We start from the raw sequence: 10,449 nt of genomic DNA on the forward strand, positions 1-10,449 counted from the left end.
TAACCAGAATTTTGGACTTACCGGCACCCCCCAATCCCACAACATGCTGGATAACAATCAGCGCGGGAGTTTGGGTGCAGGAGGGTGCTCAGGGCTGAGGGTTGGGATATGGGAAGGGGTACAGGATGTGGGATCTAGGAGGGGGAGGGGTTAGAGTGCGGGAGGAGTTTTGAGGTGCTGGATCTTGGAGGCACTCCCCTTGCGTGGCTCCCTGCAATGGCCAAATATCTGGAGAGGTGTGGCCAGGTGGCCCTGCGCACTGCCTCCGCCCGCAGGTGCCCCCCCCCAGCTCCCATTGGCCAAGGTCAATGCTCCTAGGCCAAAGAATGGCCACGGGGGCTCCATGTGCTGCCCCCACCCTGCCCCAAGCACTGGCTCCACGACTCCCATTGGCCGGGGACCGCAGGCACCACCCCTGCATGCCCCATTGGCTTCCTCTCCCTCACCCCAACCCCCTGCGCCAACCCCCATCCCGCACCCCAACTCCCTCCCAGAGCCCACACCCCATACCCCATCCCAAAATGCCAGTTTATAGAGCTTTCCAATTTGTACAATGCCAGATAACACAGCTCTTTCTGTAGTGTCTTTCATACATAGCACAACAAAATATTTTCAGTCCAATGCAATGCATACAAACATATACTGCTTCTAATCAATAACATAAAGTGGTTTGCTGTGTTTTGTTTAGTTAAATATTCTATGAGACCATTTTACAGTGATTGGTTGGATTTACCTGGAACTAAATTTATCAGCCAGCCTGTCATTCTGTCTTTCTACTTATAGTAACTATCACATTGCTTCTTAGGCAGACTTTGAGATACTAATGTTGTCAGATCAGCCTTTAAAATACGATGCAATGTTTGCTGAAATTTTGATAATTTTTTTCCCATAAAGTTCCTACAGTATCATGAATTTTTTAAGTAGTTATTCTGAAATCTGGGCATTCTGCTTTATTCGGGTTCATATACTGTGATGATTTATGATTGAAACATGATCATTTATATCATTAATATTGCCACTATTAGACAATTGCAACAAATCTTGTACAAAGTTTGTCATGTAAGGTATCAATGGAAAAGTTGTGATTTGCTGAATATGATTATCCTGTGTGTATGCACATATCATCTTTGTATCTAAAGTTATGAATATTGAGTAAGTACTAATATTTCAAATGTTTCTGTCCTGTGGTAACACCCACTAGGTAATTTACATTCAGTCTAGCCAGCACATTATGAATGAGCTATTCAAACTTATAGCCCATCAAAGAACACTTAGCTCTCACAGTGCCTGTAGAAGAAGCTTGTCCCCACCTGGTGAGCCTTCCTGTGGATGCATTAGCCAAAATATGGGTAATGGCTCCTCCTATGAGTCATCAAAACGTGTAAGGACATGTGACTTGATCATGTGACCCTGTACTCCATCTTGTGCCTATAATTTCCCACAAACTAAGACTCAGAGTGTTTCCGCCACCTGGGAGAAGGTATAAAAAAACCTTGGAAGTGTCTCCACTTTGCCTCTTTCCTGCTCTGATCTCTGGACTTACACTAAAAGGACCATTCCAACCAATGGACTGAGGACCTTCCAATAATTTGGAATTTACTAGAGATTTTACAAGCCAGCATTCTGTAACATTACTGCTTCAAACTTGACACAAGAACTTTGCAAAAAGTGTATGTATTTTTTCTTGACCATTTAAACTCTCTCCTCTTTCTTTTTTCTTTTAAATAAACCTTTAGATATTAGATACCCAAGGATTGGCAATCGCGTGATCATTGGGTAAGGTCTGAGTTAAATATTGACCTGGCTGTTTGGCTGATCTCTTGGGAGTAGAAGGACGCTTTGTTTGATTAAATTGGTTTTAAATAACCACTCATCACAAAGTCTAGCATCTGGGTGGTGAAATAAGAGCTGGAATGCCTAAGGAGATTGCATTTCTGACTTCTTGTTAACCAGTTTGGTGAGACAGAAGTTTACTTTTGTTAAATCTAATGGAAGAATAACCATCAATTTGGAGTGGGTCTGCCCCATTTCTCAGCAGTTTGTCCTGAATTTGGCATCTTCAGCTGTGACCCACTGAGACATGGTGACATTTACAACACCTAGAATCTGAATGACTCCCTGTAGCATGCTAATCATTAATCATTGGAACAACTTACCAAGGGTTGTGGTATAAAGCAATATGATCAAAACTGTAGAGCCATGGCTTATGAGTCATGGGTGCTAACAGAAACTGTCAGTATGCTCAAATAGAGAGGGAGGCTGTGGCTTTAGTCTATTCGTGTAAAATGTTTCATGTCTTTATTTATGGGAGGCTGATGTTAACTGAAACTGACCATAACCCATATATTGCCATTGCTGAAAAGGGGATTTGCCACAACCCTGTGAGTATACAGAAATTATTTTTGAGCTACAAATGTGTGATTTGCAAATAGAATACAAACCTGGGAGAGATCTGATGGTTGCAGACATAATTATAGAGCATTTGACAAAATGCATTGGAGAAAAGTCCAGAGTTTGATTTTTTTACAGGTCAAACTGATTAAAAAAATTCTATCCAGTCTCAGATAATATGTGGACTGTGATTACCAGAGCTATTGCTGAGGATGATATGGTGCAGAAAATAATTAAGGCTTTTGGGAGGGGTGGCTGGGGCAGCATGTTTCCAGCCTTTATTATAAATTGAAGGGGTGCTTTCAGGACTAGAAATGGCACCAGGATGGTGATCCCTGAGGTGTTACAGAAAAAGATGTTTAAAAGGATACATAAAGGTCATGTAGGGATTAAAAACTCTCTGAGAAGGACGAGAGACTTTTTATACTCGCCTCAAATGAACAATGGCATTGAAGAAGCTGTTAAAGCTTGTCATATATGCCAAAATTGCAATCCTAGTCAAGTGAAAGAGCCCATGTTGGAGGCACAGGAATAAATGGCCTACTGGAGCAAAACGGGGATAGTTTTATTTACACTGGCTGGAAAAAAATACATACTTGTCCTAGATCGTTATTCTTACTTCCCTGAGCGTCTTACTTGAATATATAACAGCTAAACATGTGATTGTGCATATCAAATCTATTTTTGCTAGACATGGCATTCCTGACATAGTAATGTCTGACAAAGGGCTACAGTTTAGTGGGCATGAGTTTTAAGCAGTTTGCAGTGAAGTTTGGATTTAGTCATGTGATCACTAGTCCCCATTATCTCCAGTCCAACAGCTTGGTGGAAAACTGTCAGAATAATAAAGCATCTTCAGAAAAAGGCTGCAGAGTCAGGCTCTGATCCATATTCAACCCTGTTAAATTACAGAATGGCACTAATGAAGCCTGGTTGCACCTGCTGATATTTATTTGAACAAAAAAATGAAAAAAAAAGAATGTCTTCACTGTTGGAAACTAACGTTAGAGTCACTGGGGATTTGTGGAACCATGTAAGGGTCAAAAAGACAAATTTTAAAAGTCAACATGTTTTGGGGTTCTGGAAGCTGCCACCTCTTGGCCGAAAAAAAAGAGTTTGTGCATTCTGACGATGGGTGACAAAATGGTCATAAGCAGCAGTGGTGTCACAGGATGTTGCCTTAGAGTCATATGAAGTTGTCACACCAAATAGAGTCATACTGAGGAGGAATAAGTGACAACTTCTCTAAAACCAAGCAGGGAATGAGATAAGAGGAAAGAAGCAGACAACAACCACAGCAGGTCAAGACAATACAGCCCCAGGACATGTAACAACCATTGTAAGTGGACTTCAACAAAAAAAAAAGGCGTACTTGTGGCACCTTAGACTAACCAATTTATTTGAGCATAAGCTTTCGTGAGCTACAGTATCCTCCTTTTCTTTTTGCGGATACGGACTAACATGACTGCTACTCTGAAACCAGTAAGTGGACTTGACACCTTCAAATAGCAATAGTGCTGATGTTTAAAGGGAGTCTTTGAGGGCTAAGTGATATCTCAGGGCACCTTAAAGACTAATAGAACATCAATAGTAAATTTGGTTATGAGGTTGGTATGCTACATGAAAAAAAACTGTTTTAAACTTATAGAGTGCAATTTAAATTATATGTTTTTTTTCTTGGTCCTGCTTGCAGGCTAGTAGGCTCTGTAAGGAAGCATACAATCTGGGCCTAGCACATTCAGTTCTCCAGAGAGCCAGCCTACTGTAAAGTGGATTGAGTTGTTGTTCCCTGATGTTGGGAGCAGCCTGCTTTTTCTCTCCCTGTTTTAGTTTCACGTGTGTTATTGTTCTGAATTCCAATAAATAGTGTTACTCTTGCTTTAAGGTTGCAGTGTATTTTTATGTTTTTATCTGACATCTCTGTAAACATAACAGTTGGATACAAGGATTTTTAATTATGTATTATATTGTGTTGGGTTTTTTTTTTAATGTTTTTGTTATGTTTTTGCTGGGAAGGGAAGATGCGGTATTGGGAACTATGCCTTTAGGGGTTGAGTTTCCTAGCCCTGGTCTACACTAGGACTTTAGGTCGAATTTAGCAGCATTAAATCTATGTAAACATGCACCCGTCCACACAATGAAGCCCTTTATTTCAACTTAAAGGGCTCTTAAAATCGATTTCCTTACTCCACGCCTGACAAGTGAATTAGCGCTTAAATCGGCCTTGCCGGCTTGAATTTGGGGTACTGTGGACACAATTCGACTGTATTGGCCTCCAGGAGCTATCCCAGAGTGCTCCATTGTGACTGCTCTGGACAGCACTCTCAACTCAGATGCACTGGCCAGGTAGACAGGAAAAGAACCGCAAACTTTTGAATCTCATTTCCTGTTTGGCCAGCGTGGCAAGCTGCAGGTGACCATGCAGAGCTCATCAGCAGAGGTGACCATGATGGAGTCCCAGAATCGCAAAAGAGCTCCAGCATGGACCGAACGGGAGGTACGGGATCTGATCGCTGTTTGGGGAGAGGAATCCGTGCTACCAGAACTCCGTTCCAGTTTTCGAAATGCCAAAACCTTTGTCAAAATCTCCCAGGTATGAAGGACAGAGGCCATAACGGGGACCCGAAGCAGTGCTGCGTGAAACTGAAGGAGCTGAGGCAAGCCTACCAGAAAACCAGAGAGGCGAACAGCCGCTCCGGGTCAGAGCTCCAAACATGCCGCTTCTATGATGAGCTGCATGCCATTTTAGGGGGTTCAGCCACCACTACCCCAGTTGTGTTGTTTGACTCCTTCAATGGAGATGGAGGCAATACGGAAGCAGGTTTTGGGGACGAAGAAGATGATGATGATGATGATGATGAGGTTGTAGATAGCTCACAGCAAGCAAGCGGAGAAACCAGTTTTCCCGGCAGCCAGGAACTATTTCTCACCCTGGACCTGGAGCCAGTACCCCCCGAACCCACCCAAGGCTGCCTCCTGGACCCAGCAGGCAGAGAAGGGACCTCTGGTGAGTGTACCTTTTAAAATACTATACATGGTTTAAAAGCAAGCATGTGAAAGGATTACTTTGCCCTGGCATTTGCGGTTCTCCTAGATGTACTCCCAAAGCCTTTGCAAAAGGTTTCTGGGGAGGGCAGCCTTATTGCATCCTTCATGGTAGGACACTTTACCACTCCAGGCCAGTAACACGTACTCGGGAATCATTGTAGAACAAAGCATTGCAGTGTATGTTTGCTGGCATTCAAACAACATCCGTTCTTTATCTCTCTGTGTTATCCTCAGGAGAGTGAGATATAATTCATGGTCACCTGGTTGAAATAGAGTGCTTTTCTTCAGGGGACACTCAGAGGAGCCCATTCCTGCTGGGCTGTTTGCCTGTGGATAAACAGAAATGTTCCCCGCTGTTAGCCACAGGGAGGGGAGAAGGTTGAGGGGGTAGCCACGCGGTGGGGGGAGGCAAAATGCGACCTTGTAACGAAATCACATGTGGTATGTATGTAATGTTAACAGCAAGGTTTACCCTGAAAGACTGTAGCCACTGTTTTATAAAATGTGTCTTTTTAAATACCTCTGTCCTTTTTTTTTTCTCCACCAGCTGCATGTGTTTCAATGATCACAGGATCTTCTCCTTCCCAGAGGCTAGTGAAGCTTAGAAAGAAAAAAAAACGCACTTGCAATGAAATGAATGAATGCAATGAATGCAATGAAGCACTTGCATGAGAGGAAAGTGATCAGGAACAGCCAGCATGGATTCACCAAGGGAAGGTCATGCCTGACTAATCTAATCACCTTCTATGATGAGATTACTGGTTCTGTGGATGAAGGGAAAGCAGTGGATGTATTGTTTCTTGACTTTAGCAAAGCTTTTGACACGGTCTCCCACAGTATTCTTGTCAGCAAGTTAAGGAAGTATGGGCTGGATGAATGCACTACAAGGTGGGTAGAAAGCTGGCTAGATTGTCGGGCTCAACGGGTAGTGATCAATGGCTCCATGTCTAGTTGGCAGCCGGTATCAAGTGGAGTGCCCCAAGGGTCGGTCCTGGGGCCGGTTTTGTTCAATATCTTCATAAATGATCTGGAGGATGGTGTGGATTGCACTCTCAGCAAATTTGCGGATGATACTAAACTGGGAGGAGTGGTAGATACGCTGGAGGGGAGGGATAGGATACAGAAGGACCTAGACAAATTGGAGGATTGGGCCAAAAGAAATCTGATGAGGTTCAATAAGGATAAGTGCAGGGTCCTGCACTTAGGACGGAAGAACCCAATGCACAGCTACAGACTAGGGACCGAATGGCTAGGCAGCAGTTCTGCGGAAAAGGACCTAGGGGTGACAGTGGACGAGAAGCTGGATATGAGCCAGCAGTGTGCCCTTGTTGCCAAGAAGGCCAATGGCATTTTGGGATGTATAAGTAGGGGCATAGCGAGCAGATCGAGGGACGTGATCGTTCCCCTCTATTCGACATTGGTGAGGCCTCATCTGGAGTACTGTGTCCAGTTTTGGGCCCCACACTTCAAGAAGGATGTGGATAAATTGGAGAGAGTCCAGCGAAGGGCAACAAAAATGATTAGGGGTCTGGAACACATGACTTATGAGGAGAGGCTGAGGGAGCTGGGATTGTTTAGCCTGCAGAAGAGAAGAATGAGGGGGGATTTGATAGCTGTTTTCAACTACCTGAAAGGGGGTTCCAAAGAGGATGGCTCTAGACTGTTCTCAATGGTATCAGATGACAGAACGAGGAGTAATGGTCTCAAGCTGCAGTGGGGGAGGTTTAGATTGGATATTAGGAAAAACTTTTTCACTATGAGGGTGGTGAAACACTGGAATGCGTTACCTAGGGAGGTGGTAGAATCTCCTTCCTTAGAGGTTTTTAAGGTCAGGCTTGACAAAGCCCTGGCTGGGATGATTTAACTGGGAATTGGTCCTGCTTTGAGCAGGGGGTTGGACTAGATGACCTTCTGGGGTCCCTTCCAACCCTTATATTCTATGATTCTATGATTCTATGATGAAATGTTCTCCGAGCTCATGCTGTCTTCCCACACTGACAGAGCACAGATGAATGTGTGGAGGCAAATAATGTCAGAGAGCAGGAAAGCACAAAATGACCAGGAGGAGAGGTGGCGGGCTGAAGAGAGTAAGTGGCGGGCTGAAGACAGGGCTGAAGCTCAAATGTGGCGGCAGCGTGATGAGAGGAGGCAGGATTCAATGCTGAGGCTGCTGGAGGACCAAACCAGTATGCTCCAGTGTATGGTTGAGCTGCAGCAAGCTGGAGCACAGACTGCCACTACAGCCCCTGTGTAACCAACCGCCCTCCTCCCCAAGTTCCATAGCCTCCACACCCAGATGCCCAAGAACGCGGTGGGGGGGCCTCTGACCAACCAGCCACTCCACCACAGAGGATTGCCCCAAAAAAAGAAGGCTGTCATTCAATAAATTTTAAAGTTGTAAACTTTTAAAGTGCTGTGCTTAAAGTGCTGTGTGGCATTTTCCTTCCCTCCTCCACCACCCCTCCTGGGCTACCTTGGTAGTCATCCCCCTATTTGTGTGATGAATGAATAAAGAATGCATGAATGTGAAGCAACAATGACTTTATTGCCTCTGCAAGCGGTGATTGAAGGGAGGAGGGGCGGGTGGTTAGCTTACAGGGAAGTAGAGTGAACCAAGGGGCGGGGGGTTTCATCAAGGAGAAACAAACAGAACTTTCACACTGTAGCCTGGCCAGTCATGAAACTGGTTTTCAAAGCTTCTCTGATGCGTACCGCGCCCTCCTGTGCTCTTCTAACCACCCTGGTGTCTGGCTGCGCATAACCAGCAGCCAGGCGATTTGCCTCAACCTCCCACCCCGCCATAAACGTCTCCCCCTTACTCTCACAGATATTGTGGAGCACACAGCAAGTAGTAATAACAGTGGGAATATTGGTTTCGCTGAGGTCTAAGCGAGTCAGTAAACTGCGCCAGCGCGCCTTTAAACGTCCAAATGCACATTCTACCACCATTCTGCACTTGCTCAGCCTGTAGTTGAACAGCTCCTGACTACTGTCCAGGCTGCCTGTGTACGGCTTCATGAGCCATGGCATTAAGGGGTAGGCTGGGTCCCCAAGGATACATATAGGCATTTCAACATCCCCAACAGTTATTTTCTGGTCTGGGAATAAAGTCCCTTCCTGCAGCTTTTGAAACAGACCAGATTTCCTGAAGATGCGAGAGTCATGTACCTTTCCCGGCCATCCCACGTTGATGCTGGTGAAACCTCCCTTGTGATCCACCAGAACTTGCAGCACTATCGAAAAGTACGCCTTGCGGTTTATGTACTCGGCGGCTTGGTGCTCCGGTGCCAAGATAGGGATATGGGCTCCGTCTATGGCTCCACCACAGTTAGGGAATCCCATTGCAGCAAAGCCATCCACTATGACCTGCACATTTCCCAGGGTCACTACCCTTGATATCAGCAGATCTTTGATTGCATGGGCTACTTGCATCACAGCAGCCCCCACAGTAGATTTGCCCACTCCAAATTGATTCCCAACTGACCGGTAGCTGTCTGGCATTGCAAGCTTCCACAGGGCTATCGCCACTCGCTTCTCAACTGTGAGGGCTGCTCTCATCTTGGTATTCATGCGCCTCAGGGCAGGGGAAAGCAAGTCACAAAGTTCCATGAAAGTGCCCTTACGCATGCAAAAGTTTCGCAGCCACTGAGAATCGTCCCAGACCTGCAACACTATGCGGTCCCACCAGTCTGTGCTTGTTTCCCGAGCCCAGAATCGGCGTTCCACAGCATGAACCTGCCCCATTAGCACCATGATGCATGCATTGGCAGGGCCTATGCTTTCAGAGAAATCTGAGTCCATGTCGTGATCACTCACGTGACCGCGCTGACGTTGCCTCCTCGCCCGGTATTGCTTTGCCAGGTTCTGGTGCTGCATATACTGCTGGATAATGCGTGTGGTGTTTAATGTGCTCCTAATTGCCAAAGTGAGCTGAGCGGCCTCCATGCTTGCCTTGGTATGGCGTCCGCACAGAAAAAAGGCGCGGAATGATTGTCTGCCGTTGCTCTGACGGAGGGAGGGGCGACTGACGACACGGCTTTCAGGGTTGGCTTCAGGGAGCTAAAATCAACAAAGGGAGTGTCTTTACATCAAGGAGTATTTCAGGCAGGACTTCACGGAGGGTTCCAATAAGAAATGGTGCACCTAAGTTATTGTTCTTATTGGAACAAGGAGGTTAGCCTGGCCTCTGATTGATACATGGCTAGATTTACCTCACTGCACCTTCTCTGTGAGTGACTGCAGTGTGACCTAGAGGAATGAGTCCCCTAGACAGGGGAGGAGGCAAATGAGTACAAAACAAATCTGATCTATTTCTTGTTTTGATCCACTCCATCTATCTTTTACATCTTTGGCTGGCAGCAGACGGTGCAGAAGGACTGCATGCCATCCACATCTCATGGCTGCTCGGCAGAAGATGGTACAGTAAGACTGCTAGCCATCCTCATCTCTTGCCTGCCTGGCAGAAGATGGTACAGTACGACTGCTAGCAATCCGTATCGCCTGCCTGCTCACCATAAGACGGTTCAATAGGACTGACTGCAGGACTAAAGAGAATGACCTGGTCAAGTCACTCCAAATTTAGTCCCTGCGCCCATGTCTGCCCAGGCGCTCCCAGCCGACGTGGCCAGGAGCACCTCGGACATGATGATGACGGCTACCAGTCGTACTGCACCGTCTGCTGCCACAAGGCAAGGGGTTGCTGCTACTGTGTAGCAATGCTGTACCGCGTCTGCCAGCACCCAGGAGACATATGGTGACAGTGAGCTGAGCAGGCTCCATGCTTGCCGTGGTATGGCGTCTGCACAGGTAACTCAGGAAAAAAGGCGCGAAACGATTGTCTGCCCTTGCTTTCACGGAGGGAGGGAGGGAACGGGGGCCTGACGATATGTACCCAGAACCACCCGCGACAATGTTTTAGCCCCATCAGGCATTGGGATCCCAACCCAGAATTCCAATGGGCAGCGGAGACTGCGGGAACTGTGGGATAGCTATCCACAGTGCAATGCTCCG

Source organism: Caretta caretta, chromosome 2 (genome assembly GCF_965140235.1).
Source record: "Caretta caretta isolate rCarCar2 chromosome 2, rCarCar1.hap1, whole genome shotgun sequence".
Classification (NCBI taxonomy): domain Eukaryota; kingdom Metazoa; phylum Chordata; order Testudines; family Cheloniidae; genus Caretta; species Caretta caretta.